A 26418-nucleotide genomic window follows, 5' to 3' on the forward strand; every position below is an offset into this window, starting at 1 on the left:
AAATTAAAAATAAAATCAAAATATGAAAAAATTAGTTTAAAAATAGTTTCAAGATATTTTTTAGAAGAAAATGAAATATATGTGTTTTAAATGATGAATAATAAAAATAATTTGTATACATGATAAAAATTAAAGTAAAATAAAATGAGGAAGTAAATGAAATATCAATAATAAAAATAAAAATTTACAGGATGAACAGTACCTGTTACATATAGCGGCTTACTGTAACTAATTGTATTTTATAATTCTTTTCACATAATCGGATATAATTCCTTTTAAAAAAAAAATCAAAAAATTTATATTTATATTTTTTATATAATACAAAAGCTATTGAGAGTGCTTTAAGAGACAAAATTCAGAAATCTGATGGTCTAAATTTAGGAACTGGATTCTGGTCTCCTGAATATCAATAGTAACCTAGCTATTTTTTAGCCAAAATTTAACTAAAAAAGTTATTTATTTTTTAATTTAATTAACTAAATAACAAATTCTCTGAGCGAGGTTTGGATATTGAAAACAACTTGGAGGCTTCTAGGATTTCGTACGGGCAGAGGCTCTCAGAATATCTAAAAGAGAACCCAACTTTCATCTCTTGTCTGAAACCCAATTTGGCTTCTTCCATCTAGTCCTCCATCCTTTTATAATTTTTATTGGTTATATGAATTAAATACCTTGCCTTAATTGGTCGAATTTCTCAATGGTTTTTAAACCTTTGTATTTTATAAACTTCATTGGTTATAAGAATTAAATAGGTTTGAAATAAACAAATTTTGAGAATTTTAACATCTAATATTTCAAATTATAACGGTAATATTGTATATGCGCGGGCTTGGATATATATGTAATCTTTTCGCTAGAAACTGGTGATACATTTTCGTTGTTACAATGCGAAGATCAAACTGTCAATTTTTTCCTAGACCCACCTATAATTGTTAATATTGACCTATCTGAAATAATGGGTTCGAACTGCGATAACGAACGAAATTTAATAATTTCTAATTCATAATTAAAACGATATATATTATAATAAAAACTTTAATTTTTGAGAATTATTGATTCATCTAAACTTCAAAAATGTTTTGCTATTAATTATGTGATTTTATTTTTATTTTTTTTTTTTTGGTTTGTAATTGATTAATTGCTATTAGTTAATATAAATATATTTATAAATAATACTCAATCATTACAAATACTATGCAATAATTGATAGGACTCGCAACTATCAAATTCCTCAAAAAGTTAAAACCATCTCATCTCACTTCTAAATTCAAACACACAAACTTTTAAAAACTAACTCATCTCAACTCAACTCAACAATCTCACTACTATTTATAAACCATCTCAATCCACTATCCGAATGATCCCTAAATCTACATTATTCCATTTAGATATCTATTTTTCATTTTTCATTTATTTTAATTATAATGGTAATTGAAATACTTATTCCCTTATTAAAAAAAGAAGACATTAATTTTTTAACGTTTATATTATTCAAACAAATATAGCTTTCTAGGGGTCTTATTTTTCCAACAGTCAGATTTGTTCTAACAGTCTTATTCTTCGACGGGCATATTTCTCTAATGTTAATATTCTTTCACTTTAAAATATAATATTTCTTCAACAATTTTATTCACTTCAAATCAAATTTCTTTGTAAAATTATTTTTTTTCATTTTCTCCGTTCATTTTTTTAAAAATGATACTTCTCAATTAGATTCATATTGATTTAGACTTCCAATTCATGACTCTGGGCTTTTAATTTTTTTTAATGTTAACTTGAATACTTTTTGGCATAAAAATGTGTATACTGACGTGTATCTCGCAAAAGAGTCTACTGCTAGATTATCGTAAAGCAAAGAGTCTACTGCACAACATGTAGCTCACAAAAAAGCAAAAAGAAAAGAAACCCACCTGTAGAAAGTGGTAAGAATTTATCAATGAAAAAAAAAAATGCATGGCTTGACTGGCTACATTTGGCCAGCAAAAATTCCAAAGTTAAATTTATTGTAGATTTGAAGAGTTTACTACAGTGTATTTTGAGTTGACTAGCCAAATTTTAGCTAGATTTTATTTATCTCTAGCTTACCATAAGTGTAATGTTCTAATGGAAGACCCGAACCATATATCCAACAACCTATCAAAATAATTGCATCATTTCCAATGGTTTGTTGTATCTATATCCTTAGATGTGGCAAGAATCATGTCCTACAGCTTACACAATCTATATCCTCATATCTGACCAGAATCATTTCCTAAGATCTACCAAACTATAACCTCAAATCTTATTAAATGCTTCTTAAAATCTACAAAATCTAAAACCTTAGGGCTAGTTTAGGTAGTATAAGAATACTCCATTATTATTCATTATTTTATTAATACTTTTCACCTACTTTTCGCTATTATTCAATATTATTTCATTAATTTTTCATTAATTTTTCATTAATTTTTTATTACTATTCACAAAATATCTGAGATCACCTAACTATCCAAACGCAACCTTAAATCTCAAAGGAATTATTTATTGATGTCTACCAAAATTCAAACCTTAACATCTTATCAACAACACTTCTTAAAGTTTGCATAACTCTAAACATCAAATCTGAAAATTATTTCCTTAAGTCCTCAAAAATCCAAAGCCCCGTATATTAATGTCTATAGAACTTCAAACATATCTCTGACACCAACTGTAATGCCCCGTACTCAGATTGGTCGAAGAGTTACTTTCTTTCACTTCATAATCACATCTCACAGTACATATATAAGCTCCAAAGTCTCAATGACAAATACACCTCATTGTTTCAAATCAACTACTCCAATATAATCAATCTAAGACACCACAAAGTCTCAAAATAAACATCAACTTTTCAAAATACCAAGTCAACAGAACAAAACAACTCTACTAAAACAAATTCTCCAAGAATCAAAGTATCATCTTTGTACTTAATCCACTATGCTCACATAACATTACCCATTTTTCCTATTTTTTATTCTCAATTGAAACATCCAAAACATCTAAAAATATTGTGGAGATAATGGGTGAGTTATTGATAACTCAGTAAGCAGAGAATATATACTAATATGTAAGTATGAGCCATTTACTGAGCAGAGAATGCAGAGCAAAACATTTTTAGTTTCAGAATGCAAAACAAAATATGTTATCAAATATCAGACCGACAGTTTTAGAGGCATTCATATACAAAATTCATTTGGCATAACATAATTGAACATCATCTTATCATATCAAATGCATCATATCATAACAGAAACTATGTTTAACCCCCATGGTAGGGTTGTGCTATCCCTAGTGGCCAAACCATGCAGTATCAAAATTGAATCTTCCCCTTATTCTTCTCGGAGTCCTGAGTGTGCATACAAAAAAGGTCACTCAGAAAAATCACTTTGTTTTCAAAATGGGTGCATTCAGAAATAAAGATGTTAGTACCAACCATATAACAAAGACCACATTTTTACACCCATGGTAAGGTTAGAGTAGAGCGGAAATAGAACTAGATATAGAATCAAAATGTCATGTCAAAGGTTTTCGGATGCCACATCATATCAAAACAGAGTACAAAATAGATTCAGATCATTTTCACATACTCAGAGCATCTTCATATAACTATGTACAAATGATCAGATTTCATAATCGCTCTTTTTATACAACAGAAAATTGAATGCCAAAAGTTGCTCATGTCTACAACAATCATGATAGAAAAATACTTTCTCTTTTATATAGATTTTATGAGTAATGCAGAACATGTAACGGAGATTGTTTTCACATTTATTTTCAAAACAAAACATGCATATTTTTCACAAATCAATGTCTGTCCATTTCTTTTTATACAAAGTCTAGCATAGGAATCTCATTTACCTGAACCTTTTTAACTTCTTTGAATTCCTCACAACCATGCCAAGGAAATATCAATCATCTCCTATAAAGAAGCACATAACTTGCATCAATTTCCAAATGTACGTAAATTATTACATAAGCATGTTCTTGCAATTAGAACTTGAAATACTAATGACCTATTTTTCATCAAGTTTAAAATTGTCATACACCAAAATTCGTATTAATTCTAAAATCTCATCACTTCCTAAATAATTAACACCCATATAGTTTCTTCAAAAATTACACAATTAAACCCTAAAACAAAATCACGTCAAACCATAAGACACTCTCAATCTTTCCACATTAAAATATTTCTCCATGACTTTGCATTTAACACCTCCTATAATTTCTTAACTCTTACACATGTCCAGGCTTTAACTATGGGCTCGTTTGGATGGTGAAATTAGATGGTGTTAGATGAGTTAAATAAAATCTTGTTAAAATATTATTTTTTTTTAATTTTATTATTGTTTTGAGATTTGAAAATGTTGAATTCTTTATTATATTTTGTATGAAAAATTAAAAAAGTTGTAATGATTAGATGAGATGGGTTGAGAGTATTTCTGTATCCAAATGAGGCCTATATTATAGATCCTTGTTGAACCTAAGTGCAAACCCAAAATATGCACGATATTTTTTTAGGTGCAACCCGTACCCATAACACTAACAATTCAAACTCATAACCCATTAAAATTACATATGACAAAATCTGAATTCTAGCTATGGCTTCTACAACATGTGAACTTTCTTGGTTGATTGCTTTACTAAAAGACTTTCAGCTCCAACACTCTCAACCAGCACTTCTTTTTTGTGACAATAAAGCTGCTCTTCATATTGCAGCTAACCCGATTTTTCACGAAAGAACCAAGTATATTGAGATAGATTGCCATAAAGTAAGGGAGAAATTACAAGCCAATGTGATAAGACTCTTCATGTTGCTTCTCATAATCAATTGAGTGATCTTTTTACTAAAGCTCATGGATGTGTTCAGTTTCATTCTTTACTTGGCAAGATGGGTGTTTTGGACATACACACTCCATCTTGAGGGGGACTAGTAGAATAGTCATGTTGGCACTTTAGTTAATTTATATTGGTTGTAATGCACTTAGTTTCAGTAACTATAAATACTCTGCTTTACTATAAATACTTTACATGTATTTCCGTAAATGTAAGAAAAAGTATTCAGATTCAATACAAGCAAAGTCCAAATTTTCTTTCTCTTCTACGTTCATCTTTCTTCTTCCTTCCTCTGAATCTTTCTTCCAGAAACTTCCATGCTATATTCTGCTTTAGCGGAAGACCTTGAAACAGTTTGTTGTTTCTTTGATCTCCAAGAAATCAAAGATTCCCCAAGAAAAACACAAAAACCTGTCACAGACTTGCGAGTGTCTACACAGCCAGCCCAATCCGAATCACAGAAAGCTTTAAGGTAAATATCAGACGTGGCAGAGAAGAAAATTCCCTGACCAAGTGTGCCTTTCAAATACTTAAGCACTCTATGCACTGCATCTAAGTGAGGCTATCTTGGTTTGTCCATATACTGACTGAGAACTTGAATAGCATATGCTAAGTCAGGTCTGGATATGGTAAGGTAGATGAGTCTACCAATGAGTCTGCGATAACTAGAAGGATCTGCCAAGAGTTCACCTTCAGTAGAAGAAAACTTTACAATTTGTGCCATAGGAAATTTTACTGGTTTGGATGCTAAGAAACTCAAGTCTTGCAAAATATCCAAGGCATACTTTCTTTGACATAAAGTTATGCCCTTGGATGATCTAGCCACCTCTAAAGCAAGAAAATACTTCAAAACTTCTAAATCCTTGATTTTGAACTTGTTATCCAGAAAATTTTTCAGCTCAGTGATAGATTGAAGATTATTGCTTGCTAAGATTATGTCATCAACATAAACTAGCAAGGCAATAAAAGAGGAAGCATCAGATTTGATGAACAAGGAATGATCTGAATGTGCTTGATGAAACCCATAATCAAGTATAGCAGCAGATGATTTTTGAAAATATTGTCTAGATGCTTGTCGTAGGCCATAAAGAGACTTTTTAAGTCTACAAACACGATGGTCCCCCTCTTTTGCATAACCAGGAGGTATATCCATATAAACCTCTTCATTGAGGTTACCATGTAAAAAAGCATTATTTACATCTAATTGATGTAAATGCCAATTTTTAGTAGCTGCTAAAGCTAACAAACATCTCAATGTGGTCAGTTTAGCAACTGGAGAAAAGGTTTCTTGAAAGTCTAAACTTCAACTTGAGTATACCCTTTGGCAACCAACCTTGCCTTGTATCTTTCTATGCTACCATCAGCCTTGTATTTAATTCTATAAACCCATTTGCAGCCTATAGATTTCTTCTCTACGAGTAAGGAAGTAATTGTCCAGGTTTCATTATCCTCAAGAGCCTTGATTTCATCATTCATTGTTGTTTGCCATTCGGGTATATGGGATGCTTGGGAAAAAGATGTAGGTTCTGTGTGTGAAGAGATAGTTAAGGCAAAGTGTTTGTGAGAGGGAGAAAGTTTATGATAAGAAAGGAAATTAGAAAGAGGAAACTTTGTACCTGAGGAAATTTCTGCCAAGGAAACAGATTGTAATGGGTGAGAAGCAGCCAGCTGACAATGATAGTCTTGCAAGTAACTTGGTTGTTTTCAAGGCCTGATTGACTGTCTAATGGAAGGAGAAATAGAAGTAGGATTTGTATTTGGTGAAGAGGAATTATGGAAGAAAGAATTAGCAATGTCTGCAGTAGTAGAAGAAGAATTATAGAAAATAAAATCTGCAATATCTGGGACGGTTTTGGGTAAAACAAATGAAGATTGTTGGGGAAAAGAAGAATGAGAAGTAGGGGAAGAAAAAGGAAAAATTGTTTCATGAAAAACAACATCCTGAGAGATGAAAACAGTATGAGTCTCAAGATCAAACAATTTATATCCTTTGACAGCAAATGGATATCCAATAAAGATACACTTTCTGGCTCGAGGATCAAATTTGGTTCGATTTCTGGTTATGGTGGATACAAAACAAAGACAACCAAACACTCTAAGATGCTTATATGAAGGAGGAGTGGGATGTAAAACTTCACAGGGTGATTTGTTTGACAACAAAGGAGTTGGAGTTAGGTTAATCAAGTGGGTTGCAGTAAGTACACAATCACCCCAAAATTCTAATGGTAGACAAGCTTGAAAGCGTAAGGAGCGGGCAACATTCAAAAGATGTTGTGTTTTCTCTCAACTGTACCATTTTGTTGGGGTTTTTCTACACAACTTCTTTGATGAATTACACCCTTGACTGAGAAATATTCAGGCAAATGAAATTTAACTCCATTGTCTGTTCTAATCTGTTTAATCTGAGTTTGAAATTGTGTTTCGACTAAACTAAAGAATAATTGCAAATAGGTCTTCGTTTGGGATTTGTTTTGCATGAGGTAAACCCAAGTAGACTTTGAATAATCATCTACAATGGTTAGGAAATATTTAGAGCCATCAAGTGCAGAAACGGAAAATGGACCCTATATGTCACAATGGATAAGAGCAAAAGGAGATGTAGAGATACTATCACTAGATGAAAAAGACAAGCACTTTTGTTTAGCCAATGGGCAGATTGTACAAGGAAAGGAATCTGACAGGTATATATCTGATACTGATTTATTAAGAAATTTCAATCTAGAATAAGAAATGTGACCTAGTCTATAATGCCACAAATCAAAATCTTGATAAACTAAGGAGGAAGCAATAGATGAACCAACCAAAAGTTGTTGCAAGAAATGATACAGACCAGCTCTTTCCTCACCCATCCCAATAGTTGTCCATGTAGATAGGTCCTAAAGAAAACAAAGATTAGAAATGAAAATGAGACAACAAAAGGAATCATGAGTTAACTTGCTAGCTAATATAAGGTTAAATGAAAAGGATGGCACACAAAGGACATTGTGTAAAACCAATTTATCAGAAAGAGAAACTGTTCCAACATGAGTTACTTCAACTAGATTACCATTTGGTAATTTTACTGAAGATTTAATTTCAGAGGTAATAGAAGAAAAAAATTGAATAGAGTTGACCATGTGGTCTGTTGCTCCTGTGTGAAAGATGAGTTACCAGGTTTTCCAAATTTAGCCATCAATGCAACAATTGACTCAAGATTAGGTGCTTGTTTCGTCAGTAATGCAGCAATTGATTCAAGGTTAGGTGCAGAATCAGTAAGCACCTCTTTTTGTTTTTCTTCTTGAAGCACAAGTGCAATAACCTTGTTAATGGAAAGAAATGGTTCGATTAACAAAATTTGACTTCTCAGATTATTGAAAGAATCACTCAAACCCATAAGAAACTGCATCACATATAACTCTTGTTGTGATTCTTCAAAAAATTTTAGGGTTGCATTGGAACATGACGGTGGATTTTTCTTGAAATTAGCCAATTCATCCCAATGCGATTTCAGCTCTATGTAATAATCACTAACCGATTTATGTTCTTGCTTTAGAGAGCTGATTGCTTTCCTTAGTTGAAAAATTCTTAGTCGATTTCCTTGTGAAAATCGTTTTTTGAGATCTCTCCACATAACAGCTGCTACATCAATGTACAAAATGCTAGATCCAATATTCTTGGCAACAGAATTGATAATCCACGAAACTACCATATCATTACATCGAGCGAATCCATGCCTGACAAATAGGATCGGCTTCATTTGAGGGTTTCTGGAGAATTCCATTGACGAATCCCATCTTGTTCTTCACACTAAGAGCTTTAGACATCGATCTTGCCCAAGAGTGATAGTTATCTCCATTTAAACGATCTGTCATTAGCATAACTCCTGGATTTTCTCCATGATGGAGAAAATAAGGATTCGATGGATCTTCACGATTACTTTGAGAAGAATTATAAGAGGAAGTCATCGTTAACTCCACAGAGAATTCAGAAATTAACTAATCAGATTGCTCTGATACCATGACAAAATCTGAATTCTGCCATGAAAGTTTCTGGAAGAAAGATTCAGAGGAAGGAAGAAGAAAAATGAACGCAGAAGAGAAAGAAAATTTGGACTTTGCTTGTATTGAATCTGAATACTTTTTCTTACATTTACGGAAATACATGTAAAGTATTTATAGTAAAGCAGAGTATTTACAGTTACTGAAACTAAGTGCATTACAACCAATAGAAATTAACTAAAGTGCCAACATGGACTACCCTTCACAATAGGAAAACCAGGCCCTTCACGCGATGACCTGGACTACCCTTCGCTACGCTCGTGGCTAAAGTGATGAGAGGGAGCAGTAGGAGCAAGAGCTGAGGAGGGTACGACTTGCCTTGGAGGAGGGCAAGGAAACTAAGAAGCTTAGCCATCATCGGAAGAAGTTAAAGGAGAAAGCGAGGGAAGATGCCTAGCAAATGGGGTGATTGGAGCAACTTGCCGTCGATCTTCAGAGTGACTTGTCCCTAGTGCAGGATGTTCTCTCCTGCCTAGATAGCCAACTGAAGCTGGTCGTGGGCGTTCACGATACCGCGTGGGCACATGGGTGTGTTAAAGGCCTTAGGCGATGCGGGACCACATTCTGGAGAGTTCACAGCTCTTTTTGCAGATTTTCGAGAAATATTTGCAGGACCTTGACCTTACCTAGGTTATCGTTGATAGAGAAACCTTTACGTTGGGCCCCAAGCTGGGGATGGACGTGATCCCTGATGCTTTTACGGGTCCTACCTTCCCGGCCATGTTCGAGCCTGCTACTCCTGAACACAACGATCTTGAGTCTGACATCCATGAGGTTGATGCTCCCGATGTCAAGGTCTCTGAGCATGGTGCCTGACGTTACTATGCCCTAGCTTCTTGCTGTCACTACTGGTATTTTATTTTGCTATTCTTTCTCTTTGTTTTTCTTCATGTAAATGTATATACATGTGCGTCGTCGCCATGCGACTCATGTGAAACTTCTAATTATTAATGAAACTGCCTTATACTTTGTTGTGCCAAGCTGCTTGTGTTTATGTGTTCTTCTCCGATGTTTCCTTTTTCTTCTTTCCTCTTTTCTTTTTATAGCCAGCCTGGGGGTTTTATCGTAGGAAATTATGGGCTTGGCATTAAGCGGGGGGATTATCGTCATACATAGGGTTACGGTCCACCCTGCCAGTGCCTAACCTATTCCTAACGACCCGACTGGCCAACAACTCTTATGCTTATACTGTATTTGTTCGCCCTTGTTAGGCAGTTGTCTTCTTGGGGCCTTTAGCGATATTATTTAACGAGGTCGATATCTCTTCATTTCTTCTTTATGCCAATTTCCTCCATTTTGTCGTCGCCTCTAGGATTAGCTTTACCCCGCCTACTCCTTTAGTTCTTCCATTTTGCGTTGGTGTGCTTTATTTTATGTAACTGCCTCTATGCTCCTCCAAGTAGCATCGTGGCTGTAGAGTTGAATATAACTAATCCGGGTTGCTCTTTGCTACGATTGGGGGCGGGATAGGTTATTCAGGTAGCAGTAACGCTAGGTCCAGCTGTCCACCACAGGGAGACAATGCAGTCTGGCTCAACCTGTCTCTTTGGTTTACGAAGAGGTAGGTTATACGGACAGTTTGGGACCAGACCCGCTCCTGCCCATTGGTCTGGGCGGGAGTTATGTTTATGTTTATTTCCAGATTTCTGATTGAAAGATAGACATGTTGTCATAACTTTATTCTTAGTTTCGTATGAGTTAGACTTCGCAAACTTGGGCCTTTTAACCTATGACGCAATTTGCTTGCCGCTTTTTACCGAATTTTTTATGTCCGCTTACCTTGTGCAGTATTCACGCAGTCGAAGGACCTGGCCCGCTCTCCATCAGGGAGAGGTCAGGATGCCTCAGGCGAACCCATTCCTTTAAACTCTGAGGAGGTAATTTCGTTGGGTGGTCGTGGGGCTAGTTCATTCTTTATTGTGATGTGAAGTGGAGTAAGTAGTCAGTCAGCTGAAAGACCAGATCCGCTCTCCTCTGCAGAAGTGTCCGAGCAGCCTCTGGCGTCACTCACCCCTGCTACCCCTAGGAGGTAATTTGGGAATAAACCCGCTCCCGCTCTTTGACATCGTAGAGAAATGTAAGATTTAAGTCAGGTTAGTGTTGAACCCACTCTTTGTTCGCAGTGGAGGTCGGGGTAAGTGTTTGGGCCGCCAGGGGGGCTGGACCCGCAATCCTATGTGGGAGGGGTAAAGCAGCCTCTGGTGTGACTCATCCCTTTAAATCTTGCAGGGAGGTAAGTTTTTGAACAGTTTGCAACTGGACCCACTTCCATCTGTTAACGCTTATGAGGAAGGTAAGCCTTCATCTTCGGGAAACTAAGACTTGCCTGCACTCTGCCTCTGGAGAGATAAAGCAGTCTTAGGCATTACATTCATCCATTTGGTACCCACAAGGGAGGTAAGTTTGGACAGTGATATAGCCAGTCTGCTCTTTGCCGCGATAGGGGTCGAGGTAAGTTGTTCGGGCCGCCGGGGGGCATGATTCGCTCTCCATCACGGAAACGGTCTTCAGCCTAGTTCTCCCCTTCTATCCCGCGGGAGGTACGTTGTTCCAGCAGTTTGAGATTGGACCCGCTCCTGCCAGTTGATATCGCAAGGAATGTAAGTGTTAGAGCAGGCTAGCGCTGAGCCTACTCTTCGTTGCGGCGGAGGTTAGGGTAAGTTGTTCGGACCGCCGGGGGTAGAGCCCACTCTCCATTGCAGGAGGGGTAGAACTAGGGGTGTAATCCGGTCGGTTCAGACCAAAGAAACCGACTGGACCGACTGGTTCAGTCAGGTCCGGACCGGACCGGACCGAAAAAATGCATGGTCCAGTCTGGTCCAATAAATAGGAAAATTTCGGTCTTCGGTCAAGTCCCAAGGTGGAGATTTCTCAGACCAGACCGACCGAATAAAAAAATATATATTATATATATTATTTATATAATAATTGTACAATTAACAATATAAAATTTTAAATATGTTATTAATATTTGTTAATATTCTATAAATTTAACAATATTTTATATATATCTTCATCTAACCTATCACTATTAACAATATAAAATTTTAAATGTGTTATTAACACTTGTTAATATTCTATGATTTAACTAATATATAATATCAATTAGTTAATTATATAGTAATTATAAAAATTAATAATGTAATTTTCATCTAATTTATTATCATTGACCATATAAATATTTTTTTATTGAATTTGTTACATAATCCACATTAATAAATCACTTAATTTAATTTAGTATTTTCAATAATTTTTTTTTAATTGATTTAAAAAAAAAGAAAAAAAAATTAGGTCGGACCGAATGGACCGGACCAGACCGATAGTTATCGGTCCAGTCCGATCCAGTCCGGCGATGGACCAAAAATATTCGGTCCATCGCCAGACCGGACCGGACCGATCGGATTACAACCCTAGGTAGAACGGCCTTTGGCCTAGCTCTCCCCTTAATCTCGCGGGAGGTACATTGTTCGGGCAATTTGGGATTAGACCCACTCCCGCTTGTTGATGCTCGCAAGGAAGGTAAGTTTTTGTCTTTGGGCCACCGAGGGCTAGCCTGCACTCCATTGTGAGAAGGATGAAGGAACATCTAGCGTGCTCATCGTTTTGGTATCCCATGGGGGAGGTAACTTTTTCAGACAGCGATGTGACTAGTCTGCGCTTTGTTGCGATGGAGGTTGGGGTAAGTTGTTCAGACTACCGAAGGGGCATGACCCGCTCTCCATCACGGGTGGGGTAGAGTGGCCTTCGCCTAGTTCTCACCTTCGATCCCGCGAGAGGTACGCTGTTCAGATAGTTTGAGATTGGACCCGCTCCTGTCTGTTGATAGGTAGGTATTAATTTGGCGGTGATTTTGTCATTGCATATTATGTTAATTAGAGATCGTCTTGTTGGTGTTTTGTCGATAAAGTGAAAGAACAAGAATTTACAGTATCTAAATAACAAATTACAAAATAAGGGGATATGGAGCCTTCGGTCGGGGAGCTTTCGCCTGTTTTGCCTCTGCCTCTAGGACCATGCACCTTCCTGATCCCCCTTGAGCCTGGCAGGGCAAGTCGTAGAGTAAGGCCTGCCAAGGCTCTTTAAGCAGTTCATGTCCTACTCTCTTCTGGAGGTGTTGTCTGAGATGACCCCATCATCCTTTTGTTTTAGTTCCTGGACATAGCATTCCCCCACTAAGAGAAATTCGCCTTGGATTTATCCCACTCCACGGAGAGTCAGAAATTTCATCTTGAGGTGGTAAGTCGACATGATCGCCCGCAAGTTGTTGAGGGTGGGACTTCCAATGATGGCGTTGTAGGACGACGGGATTCTCACCACTAGGAAGTCAACCACGATTGAGGCAGTGTAGGGGGTGCTGCCTGCTAGGACCGACAGCGCGATGGTTCCCACAGGATGAACCATATTCCTAGAAAAGCCCTTCAGCGGCATGGGGGCTGGATGCAGCCGGGTACAGTCTATTCCCGTCCTAGTGAAGACTTCCCAAAACAGGATGTTCACAGAGCTCCCATTGTCAATGAGGATTCTCCGAGTGGTGAAGTTGGTGACCAACATGGTCACCACTAACGTATCATCGTGGGGGTACAGGACCCATTCTTCGTCAGCCTCCCCAAAGGAGATGACCGGGGTCGGGTCGCCCCTTCGGTGCTTGGCGGGGTGGTACTCTGCTGAGTACACCTCTTGGTACCGAGCCCACCTAGCGTGTGCTTTTCTGCTTGAGGAGGAAGTGCCCCCGCCTACGAATCCTCCCGCTATGGTCCAGATTTCTCCGAGTGGAGGTCGTCCTCGTGGTGATGAGCGGGGACAATCTTGTTGCGGCCCTCATACTGGTGGTTGTTTCAGAGGGCTTTCTTCCATTCTGTGTTGGTCAACTCGGTCCGTGCTCCTCTTCCTCAACCTTCCCCTCCTTTCCTGCTCTAGCCTTGGGGCAGGCGAGTAATGTTGCCTCGTCCATTTCGCATGCTCCCTCCTCTCTTGTTGGGAAAATTAGTCTTCAGTGTTGTGCGAGGTAGACCTGTAGTATGTGCAATAGCGGCGGAAAATGCCTCAGTCATCATCTTCGCAGGCGGCAGAGATGTCTGCCTCGTGGATGGTAAGCACAGGTCGGAAAAAGTGAGGTCCTGGTCCCCTCATCGGAGCTTCCTCCCTTCTCTTGTAGTGTGAGCTCTTTTTCGGCTTCTCGTAGGCCTTAGCTTTGGTTGCGGCCCTTGCCTTCCTCTTCGCTCGCTCTAGCTCTTTCTTCCTTGGCTCTGTTAGGGCCCAAATAATATCTTCGGCGTTAATGAAGTTGTCGGCCTGGTCCATAAACTCTCGCATTGTCAAGGAAGTCCTTCTCGCCAGCTCGGCCATGAACTGGGATAGTGGTCAGACCCTCCCAGAAACGCCGCCAAGGTTATCTTCTTGTCCTGGTTATTGGTGGTCATGCTCTTCCTGTTGAACCGGGACAAGTACGTCTTCAGGCTTTCCTCATTTTCCTGTTTAATGGTGAGAAGGTACACTGTTGGGGGTCGTCTTCTTCAACTTGACATGAACTGGGTCAAAAATAGTCGAGCCAACTCGCCAAAACTGTCTACAGAACCGAGCGCCAAAGACTTGAACCATACTCGTTAGGGCTGAGCAAAAATCTGAAAATCCAACTCCGAATCCAAATTCGCTCCGGTTCCGCTCCGACTCCAGTAAGTTGGAGTTTTTTCCCCCTTGGAAGTCGGAGTCGGAGCCGTTGATGAACCGACTCCGGCTCCACTCCGATCCGACTCCGACACTCCGCCTCCGCCTCTGACTCCGACTTGGCGCTCCGACTCCGCCTCCAATTTTATACATATATTATAAAAATATATGTATTTTTCTATATATTAATCATTTAAGTTTTATACAACTATATCTTATATAGTTAGTTAAACTCAATAATATACTAGTTAAATAATATATTTATACTATAATATAAATAAACTAAATTGACTAATAATAGTTTAGTATATGACTATATGTAAACATCATACTATTACAAATTTACAATATTACTACCATGTAACACTAAATTACTAATGTATAAATATAATAACATGCAATACTAATATATATATATAATATACTATAAACACTAAAATGCATAATAATATGTAATACTAATGTATAATAACATGTAATACTAATGGATAAACACTAATCTATAAATTTATAATAACATATAATACTAATGTATAATAACTAAAGTATTAATCATATAAATTTTATAGAACAATATCTTATATTAATTATATTTTTTGGCCTAATAAATTCTCAACATATTCCTTTTGACAAATATATTGGTAATACTAATATACTTTAGTATATTAATTAGATTTATGGCCTAATACTAATATTATTAGTAATCCACTTTAAGTCTATATATAAATTACTATATAAATCACTATAGTATTAGTTACTAATACTATATCACTATATGATACTATTAACTATAGTGATATAGTAATACTAATACTAATAGTATTAGTATTAATACTATCAGTGATATAGTTATACTAATATTTATATTAATACTATTATATAGTTATACTATGTTAAAATCATTATAGCTAATACTAATATATAGTTATGCTAATCACTATAACTAATACTAATATTTATACTAATACTGATACTAATACTAATATAGACTATAGTTATAACTTATACATATACTAAATCACTATAACTTATACTAATATAGTTATACTAAATCACTATAACTAATACTAATATAGTTATACTAATCACTATAACTATATATAGTATTAATATCACTATTAGTATAGTATATAGTATTAATAATAACTAATACAAATATAATTATTAGTATAACTAATATCACTACTAGTATAACTAATACTAATACTAATACTAATACTAATATAACTAATATAACTATTAGTATAACTAATATAACAACTAATATAACTATTAGTATAACTAATACTGATATAGTTATACTAATCACTATAATTATATATAGTATTAATATCACTATAGTATTAGTGATAATACTATATTATCACTAACATATAGTAATAGTACTATACCAATAGTATTACTATATACTAATACTATTACTATATTACTAATATTTATATATATGAATATATATCAAGTATAAGAGATTAGAGATTTTATATATATATATATATATATATATATATATATATATATTAAATCACTAACATACTAATAGTATGATACTATAGTATTAGTAATTATACAATAAGATATAGTAATAGACGAATAGTATATTATAGTAATACTATATTATATATAAAATAGGCCATAATGGTGTGGATTAGTAATAGTATAGTTAGTATTAGTAATATTCATATATATTAATATATATCATAGATTCATAGTATACTATATAAATATCATAGTATAATATACTATATATAGTTTTTTTTATAAGAATATACTATATATAGTTTAATACTCTTAAATATCTATATATATAATATTAAAAAAAAGGTGCCGTATATGAAATGTAGATTCAAAATATATATATTTTTTAATCTTCATAAAAAGTCCAAAATCCGACTCCGTTCCGACAAGTCGGAGTTGGAGTCGGAGTCGGAGGTTGCCATACCGACTCCAAATTGGTCGGTGCTCAGACCTAATACTCATGTTGGCCCATTTAGGGTCAGCAGAAACGCCCTACATGCCACCTCCCCCAGGAAATCATGCAATGTCATGTGAGTTTTGAAGGTTTCCAGGTGCTTAAAGGGGTCCCTCCCTCCATCGTACAACTCCATGGTAGGAATCTGAACTTTCGTGGTAAAGGCACAACCATCACCTCTTTCGTGTAGGGTAGACCAGTGCTTGTGAGCAATTGGTCTACCGACGACGATGTGCCCACTTTCCTTGCAATCTCTTCGTACTTTCCTTTGAGATTGCAAAACTCGTCTTGCATGTTCTCCCTCTCCTCCTCCACGTTTGCTCCAACTCCTGTGTTTCGGGACCCCACGTGCTCACTATTGTTAGGCTACGCCTCCTCGTTCTACCCTTGTTGAGGTTTTCTGAGCTCCTCACTCTCTTTGCGAAGTTTTTGCACCTCGGCGGTCAACTTCGTTACCCAGTCCTCCATAACTTTCAGTCTTGCCTCCATGACAACTTCCTTTGTGTCTCTTATGAGTTCTCCAGAACGGGTTGTTACAGGCATACAAAGTACATACAAGATCTACAAGGATCCCACATACGACGCCACTATTAACGTCATGTTTCATACGTCTTTGGGCCAGGTTCCAGCAACTCAGATTTTCGGAATTGGGCCTGCGAAAATATAGAAGAAAGAAGTTGGAGGAGGGTGACCTTGGGGCTCGGGAGTCTTGGATGTCAAAGTTATTTGTGTATTTTGAAAGTTTATAAATAATGAAAGTGTATAAGGATCAGAGATATTTCTCGTACCTGAAAATTACTATTTATACCGAAAGCCTGAGAACAAATCATGCCTGCCCCCATAGAGTCCATGCTTTCTTTACTCTTTCTTTTGCCAGAGTTCTTTAATATGGCGTGCCTCTACGATAGCATCATTAATATGGTGTGTAACTCGGGTAGTGGTGTCATTAATGCGGCGTGGTTTCTCGATTTGCCTTACCTTCCCAGTGTTCTTGGTCATCCTTCGATGTCACTTTGTCAGAGGATCAAGGGTCCCCCTTACTTCCCGCTAGTTTACGCGGGCAGGTACTCAAGGGCTGGACACTACTCGAGGGATCTCTAGGATGGCGAGTCTCATCCCCTTGCCAAGGAATCTCTTTGTTTTGGGCTGGGCCTTCGTTTCTTATTCCCTTAGTTGCTCCTCTCTGGCCCGTTAAGAAATGGGGAAAAAAAACCCTTACACTTCCAACTCCCGAATGTAAACATGTTTGGTTCTTAACCAATTTCTGGTGCAAATGAGAGCTTCAACAGTTTTTGGAGACAACGAACTCTTAAAAGGGTCCAATATGCATCCTCCAGCACTAAATGCGGACTCCGAGACAACATTGAAAATGAGGGTGGCTAACACATCACGTGCTACCTCAACAAAGACAAGATAATTCGCAGCATTAACTCTCCACCAATCTAAGGTATCAAAACCAAGCGAGTCTTTTACACACGCTTCAAACAAATATCTCTCTAGCTCCGATCTAAACTCCATAACACCCTGCTCCTCAAGGTATTTTGTGAACATGATCCGAAATTTAGTCGGAGGCAGTGCCAGCTCATTACCAATATTTGTATTAGTAGTACTTGGCCTCCCTTAAGCTACGTTTGAACTCCCCCACTAGCCACACAAAATGTGTTATACTGCTTGATAAGCAGCCTAAAAGGAGTTTAATCTTGTCATCTATCTTATCCGCCAATTCATCCCCTTTATACTTTTACAACCAAAACTTCATTACCATCATTTTGTATCGTGAATCAAGGACAAAAGTAACATATATCATCAAGTTGAACCTATTTGTACTACCCGAATAGTTGTCATACTTACTTTTCATATTTATGCCCATGGTACTAGTGATAATATCATTACTCAAGCATATATAATTTAATGCATCTTTAATTGTGCAAAGTTACTCAAAATATACATTAGTCCTCATATACAAAGAACTAGAAATGTTCAATATATAACATCATAAGAAATTTTTAGCAACTCTATAAAAATCCGTGCATTTTTCTAATCATCACTAGTGGGGTTCACAAATTGTTAATCCACAAACACATATTGTTCAAAGGCTTGTTTATGTTTTTCAGCGGTACTCAACATCAAACATGTAGAGTTTCATCTAGTAAGAACATCCAAGCAAATCATCATTCACTGATTTTTTTTTTCTTTTTTTTTGCCGCACAAACCTTGAACTTGAAAAATCTTGACCGCGAAAATTTCACATATCTAACGGCATCCTAATCTTTATTACAAATTTATAAACATCCTTCAAACCGTCCATAACAATCAAATTCAATATATGGACAGCACACCGCATGTGAAGAAATTCATCACCCAATATAATGCAATTATTGTCTTTTATTCTCCTTCTCATGTAATTAACAGAAACATCATTTGAGGAGACATTATCAATTGTGAATGAAAATTTATCAACACCTTATTCATGCAATCCGGACCAGAACCCGGTTGCCAAAATGAACACTCCTACTTATCGTGGAATTATAAAGCCCGGGGAATTGCTACCGTGACAACTGTTAATGATTTTGCCGTTTTGGCATCCTTGTCGAGACTTAATATTTACCTAACTTTATTTCTTATTCATGCACCAACGATGAGGTCGAGGGTAATTATAATATATTTCCATCCTAATAAAAATATGTAGCTGAGAATATTATCAGATTTATTTACCACAATATACGACAATAACTAGTTGTGGGAACCTTATAAATTCCTGACCAATACTGCCATTCTTGCCGGGATCTTGGATGTGGGCTAGCTTCCTAGCAGCAGCGATTCTGGTTACTCGGCTGGCAATGCAGGAAGAAACACGTATTGTTGCAGTAGGGCTCTTGGGTGCAGGGCTGAATATTGTAATGTATAGCTCACCTCTAGCCGTCATGGTAAGATTAATGCAAACCTCGATTTTCTCTCTATACATATAATTTCTCACTTCATAGGCATGAAAGTCCTTTGATCAACTGAACAATCCAATATATATATTTGGTAAATAATCCAATAATATTATTTATTTATTTATTTTGTATGTGCTTGTGAATCAGGTCTCCACAAACATCATTTATCTCTCTCTTCAATGACATGCCTCGAGAGAACATGAGTACTGACATTTATGACAATGCTTTATGGCCACGAGTTTATGTTATTACAAACGTACTGTGGGATATTGTGTCAACCTCTTCCTTTTTTCTGCAGTATTGAGAAGTCTCAAACAATTTAGTAATAAATTCATTCTAGACTTTATAAGAAGTTATCTCACTCCTTTTATTAGATCTTTTATGGAAAGAAATAAGTATTTTTATATGGTATCAGAGCAGATTAATCTATGACTGATGATGAGCTCCTGCGACCTACCCACGATGATGGTACCGGAAATACCGGCCCACACGTGAGGGGGCGTGTTGAAAAGTCTCATACGGCTTAGGAACAAACTCATCCTGGGTTTTATAAGAAGTTACATCACTCCTCCTATTAGGCCTTTTATAGTATCATAGCAGATTAATCTATGACTGATTATGAGCTCCTGTGACCTACCCACGATGATGGTACCGGAAATATCAGCCCACACGTAAGGGGGCGTGTTGAGAAGTCCCACACGACTTAGGAACAAACTCATCCTGGACTTTATAAGGAGTTATCGCACTCCTCCTATTAGGCCTTTTATGGAGAGAAATGAGTGTTTCTATATATAGCAATCTCTTGTGCAAGCAACACAAAAATCTTTCCTCTTATCTCCAGTTATCACAAATAAAGGATTCGATGGAACAAAAGCTGTCAATTATCGTAGCTTTGCATTTTAGAGACAGGACCTTTATCAGTAAGTTGAGTTTTGCAGAAATTCAAAAATCTTTCCCTAAAGTTATAAAAATCAGGACCTCACTCACTCTTCTAGCATAATTAGCTCCCCATTATTGATGACCCTTTCATCCTTTTTGAAGTACCCAACACTAAACACAATGCATTTAGCGCAAGACTCCGCCATTTTGTAGAAATTAACAGGACGGCTGCAGCATAAGTCCTAGTACTTCCAAATCATCTTCTTGTTTTTTCCATCTTTTTTCCCTTCCAAGATTAATCATTAAACAGCTGCATGCTTGGGATCGATCGAGCTGTTTTTGCGTCTCATCACTATTCAAAATTTAAATCTACACACCCAATTCAATCACTCAAGCTTAATTTCTGCAGCACATCTGGCCGACAAAATATCAGCAATTAAAGGACTTTGGTAAAAAAGATATGAGATGGAGATTGATATGCTTTCATCTGTTTAATTTGTACATGCATGCATATATAGATTGATCATGACGTTATTTTTCAGAGAACAGTGGTGACAACCGATTAAGAACGTGGACTACGTGCCATTCTTTCTCTGATCATTTTCCCTTTACTTGAACTGGGGGACACGGGCTCCCTAGCTATGCTTTTCTCGTCCATGATTGTTTTCTTCTGGTAGGTTCTTTTTTACTCTTTTATTATTTTTGGTATAAATTATTACATGAATTTTCACGTTTTCTAAAATTAAAATCTAGATTTTTAACTTTTGTAAAGTTGATACATAAAATTTTATAAAAATCACAATTAGATACTTTGGTCGATTATATATTAAAAAATTAATGGAAGATTGCTACATGGCATAATATTAATACCACATGTCAGTCTTCAATTAGTTGACACATGATATTAATATACCACGTCACCCAAAGAGGGACACACAACATAATAATATGACGTGACAATCTCAATGACAAAATTTACTTAGATGACTCTACACCCACCGTTGAGGTTCTGTTAGTGTATTTTTTATTTTTTATTTTCTATATGTATTTTTTAAATATTTTTAAAAATATATATAATATCATTAAAAAATATTTTCTAAGTAAAAAAAAAATTAAAAAAATCCATCGAGAAGAGCAGCATTTTCCATTTACTTAATTATAAATTTTTCAAAGTCCGAGTATCAAATTTATGAGAGTTGAAAAATACCTGAGCCTCAATTCGTAAAAACATGAAGAGTCAGATACTGGTTTAGCGACTAATACTTAACCAGAGAGTACTTAAACTTTATCCAGGCCTTCTTCTTCTTCTCCTTCTTCTTCTTCATTTATACAGATCAGCCTCAATTCAAATCAATCGCAATCTGATCAGTCAGCTATAAATTATATTATATATATATATATATATATATATATATATATATATATATATATATATATATATATATATATATCATGATGCGAGGTTGGCTGGCCACTGTGGGCGCCATTGATTTGAATTTCCATTAAATTCCAAATTAATAGTCATATTCGGGCCATGGTGTAGCATACTATCAACAATTAATCAAGGTTGAAGTGGGACATTAATTAGTTGTTTATACTTGATCAGCAGACAGCGGAAAAATTAATGAATAAAATATTTTGTTTTTCTTGTTCGTTTTCTTCCGAATTTTGTAAGACCATATATAATTTGAAATATCTTCCTAAAAAACTAAAGCAAGAAAATAGAAATTTCCACTTATATTTTGTGCAACCGAATGACAAAGACTGATTTTTCTGGTATAAGTACCAAATGGATGATCTGGGCTTGTAATTGGATTATCGCTGCTTGTGCTTGATTTCCCTGCCTGCTAGCTATTCTTTCACGTTCCAAGTTTGGATGTTATTTGATGCTTAAAGATTTGCGCGTTACCTTTCTAAAGAATCATTGAAAACATAAAAGAAAGCAATGCACTCGAGGTGCTTGACAGAATGCTAGAATGGATGACTGAGATTTCAGACCCTGTTTTTCATTTCTTCAATTCGCATATACAAGCAATTTCTCATTCTTTTATACACATTTCACAACAGGCCATATTCTTCATACACTATTCCTATGAATACACATCAGCAGTTAGTTACATAAGAATATTCTAGACTCAAGCCATGTGTCAAGATTTTATTGGTTGACTGTTAGAGATTATTCCAGATGATTTCATTTCTGTTATCTGTCGATCATCCAGGGAACGATTTGGAGCTGGGTCTGCATCATCTTCTTCCTTGAGGCTGATTGTCTTAATCCTTTTTTATAAGTAATTTCATACTCTATTTATTTATGCATACCAACAAACAAAAAATGAAGTAGAAACAATGGAAAAATCAGCTTGTCCTTAAATGGAAAAGAAAAAACTTTTGACCTATAAAGCTTGTCTGTATGCAAATCCACAGCTTGTTTTCCACTCAAACAGTAATTCTGTGTTGATTCTGAGATAAGATCACAACAGTAAACTGGCCAGGATATTTAAACCGACTAAAATAAGAACTCAAAAAAAGAAGGCGGCAATAAACTGGGCCGGTTAATGCATGAGTTGGGTTGAGCAAAGCTCAAGCTCCTTGAAAAGGTGGGTCTTGGAACTAATTCTTTAGCAAGAAGGCTTGAATTGAGCTTTACGCCAGATAGTGAGATGAGATAAGATAATTTTAAATAAAAATTAAATAAAATATTATTAAAATATTATTTTTTTAATATTAATATTATTTTAAAATTTAAAAAAATTAGAATAATAAGATGAAATAAAACTGTTTCTGTATCTAAACGGAACTTAGGTTTTATATTTTGTCAAAACTAAGAACCTGATATTGTTTGTATACATGGGATCGATAACAATTCGTATCACAAACCATATAATTCTCCCCCATTTTTTGCCTTTTGACAATATACAAAACATTGCCTTCGATTAAAGAGTCTCCAGAAACCATTTAAGCAAAGCTATGTTGACATTTTGTGTGAAGCCATTGAAAGAAATTGTTCGTAAATACGAACTTTTATGTAGGATATTTGCTCCCCTGCCTCCCTCGTCAAGTCCTGCTGATCTTGTGCAGTATTTAACATATTCGATGTGGTCTGTTGATAACAGGAAGGAGTAGCTGTCATGGAGTAGCTGTCGTTTCCAATAAAGATTTATAAGCCTGCTTTCTTTGGGAACGACAGGTACTCCATCACTCTCTTGACCATATTAAAAGTAGAATGCTCTTGGACAAAAAAACACATTGGAAACCGTTGGGAATACATTTGGAAGAAGCTAAGGTTGTGTGTGGATGTTGAAGTGAGTTGAGTTGAGTTGAGTTGAGTTGTGATGATAAAATATTATTAGAATATTATTTTTTTAATATTATTATTATTTTGAAATTTATAAAAGTTGAATTATTTATTATATTTTGTATTGGGATTTGAAAAAGTTGTAATGATGAGTTGAGGTGAGTTTGGTAACCAAACGAAGCCTAAACCATTCTCTCTCTCTCTCTCGGGCTTCTTTTGTTTTATAATATAATATGAGATGAACTAAAATTAAAATTAGAAGTTAAATAAAATATTATTAAAATATATATTTTAATATTATTTTATTTTAAAATTTAAAAAAATTATTTCTTTTATTTTATGTAAAAATTTAAAAAAATTATAATGATTAAATAAAATGAGATGAATCGTAAAAACAAACGAGTTTCTCTCGTGTAACCGTGTTGACTCAAGTTGAGATAACAACACAGAAACTCTAAAGTGCTAAGATCTGACTTTATACCTGCATGTAAGGATACTTAAGGCTAAATTTGACTTTTAAACTCATCTCAATTCATATCAACTAATTATTATAATTTTTTTAAATTTTAATATAAAATATAATAAATAATTCAACTTTTTTAAATTTTAAAATAATAATATTAAAAAATAATATTCTAACAATATTTTATCATCTTAACTTAACTCAATTCAACATCCAAACGCAGCCTCTAAGTTCATCACCAACTATACAAAATTATAATCTTCCAAATCACACTCAAATCAAAATCACATTTTTTGCCATACCAAACGAGTCAATATTGCTTACCAACAAGCTTTTTCAACCCATTAGAAATATGTTAATGTGCATTTTATCCGGTGGGATCAGCTCTAACCATCTTATATTGGATTTTATACAGTATAGATTTCTCTAATTCATTTCACTTGAAATTAATATCTAGTATCAATTTAGTATAAAATGCAGGACATTCTATTTTATGAAAGTCGAATTCCTTAGTTTTTTGCTCTAACTAGTGTATTTAATAAAAGAACTTAGGGCTGATTTGGATAGTAAGATGATATGGTTTTAGATGAATTGAATAAAATATTATTAGAATATTATTTTTTAATATTATTTTTATTTTAAAATTTTAAAAAAATTAAATTATTTATTATATTTTATATAAAAATTTAAAAAAATTATAATAATAAAATAAAATAAAATGAAACGAGAGGAAATTATTTCTATATCTGCTATGATCGACACAAACAAATAGTCATTATTTATATAATGCTTCTGCTCACCTGTACGTGCAAATAAATAAACCATTATTTTTTTATATAGGAAAATAAACCATTATTAACAAGCTAATCAAACTGCATTTATAGCTTGCTAGTGTTGTTGTCTCCCAAGAGAATGCATGGTCCCCTTCCCGTAAAGTCCTCGGGTTAAACCCCAAACAACTATACTTTAAAGCGTTGTCTTCATATGCTAATTAATAAAGTATAGGACTAGCTACCTAAAGCATTAATAGCTTTAATTAATCCCAAGCAATCTACCAAAAAGACTAGGTTTTGATGGGACACATCCATGCAAGGGTAATTCACGATTTTGGCCAGTACTATTTGCCGCTGAGTTTAGAAAAGTGGAGTTAAAATTAAAAATAAAAATTAAATAAAATATTATTTTTTAATATTATTATTTTAAAATTTTAAAAAATTAAATTATTTATTATATTTTATATAAAAATTTAAAAAATTATAATAATAAAATAAGATGAAATATAAAATATATTTTATATCTAAACTGAACTCAAATCATTCATTAATACATATTGGAATTCCCAAAGTAAAGACCTCGTACAAATTAACCAAACTCGTATATTTTTTAGGTAGCTTTTATTTTCAGGCTTGTTTTGTTTATTGCCTTCAAACGAGTTGATCAGGAGCTGTCATGATAAAACTAGGCAAAGGATGTCAGGGTCGTCTATCCTTTATTTAATAAGTAATGTTATGCATATTATACATGAAATAGATAAATATTACATTTTTTTTTTTTAAAGAGAGAAGTTTATTATTTAAAAATGAGTTTTTTTTATGTGAGTTTCATATTTACTCATAATTTTTTAAAAAAATTACGCAGTATTTATACAATTCACGATTATAAATATTATTTTTTTTAATTTACTACCATTTTAGCTAGTGGAGAGAGAAGAAAAAAAAAAGATCAAAGGCTGACAATCATGAGCTACTAGCACGTTTTTTTTTGTTTTTATATATATACAATTTTCATACTTCAACTTCAAGTGGCGATGGAACATGACCATTAATAGGAGAGCAATACCATTATATCTGATCATTTTTAATCATGTTATGGTAAATAAATAAAAAAATTATATTTATCGTCTCTACACATAACACACCATATATCACATTTTGTTTTTGTCTTATCAAATGTGTGATACATAGATGATGAGTAGAATAATTTAATTAATTTAAGAAAAAAAATTTAAAAAAATTATTATATATAATATATAATAATAATGAATAACAAAACTCATAAAAAAAATAAATTTAAAGATAATTAAATGATACGACTGATGACAAAAATAATTTTAAACATTTTTTTGACAAGAAGCCATCAATGATTGGTGTTGTACCCTTCGATCTTTATATGATGGTGCGGCCTGAATAGAACAGTAACATGAAAAAAAAAAAAAAAAAAGAAAGAAAAGAGGAAGAAGGATACGTACCCAGTGGCCCTTAAAATACGAAAAATGGCCATAAGTCTTATTTTATATTCACGGGGTGGTACACTCCCAAGTCCAATGG

This window comes from Juglans microcarpa x Juglans regia, chromosome 1D (assembly GCF_004785595.1).
Source record: "Juglans microcarpa x Juglans regia isolate MS1-56 chromosome 1D, Jm3101_v1.0, whole genome shotgun sequence".
NCBI classification, from domain to species: Eukaryota; Viridiplantae; Streptophyta; class Magnoliopsida; order Fagales; family Juglandaceae; genus Juglans; species Juglans microcarpa x Juglans regia.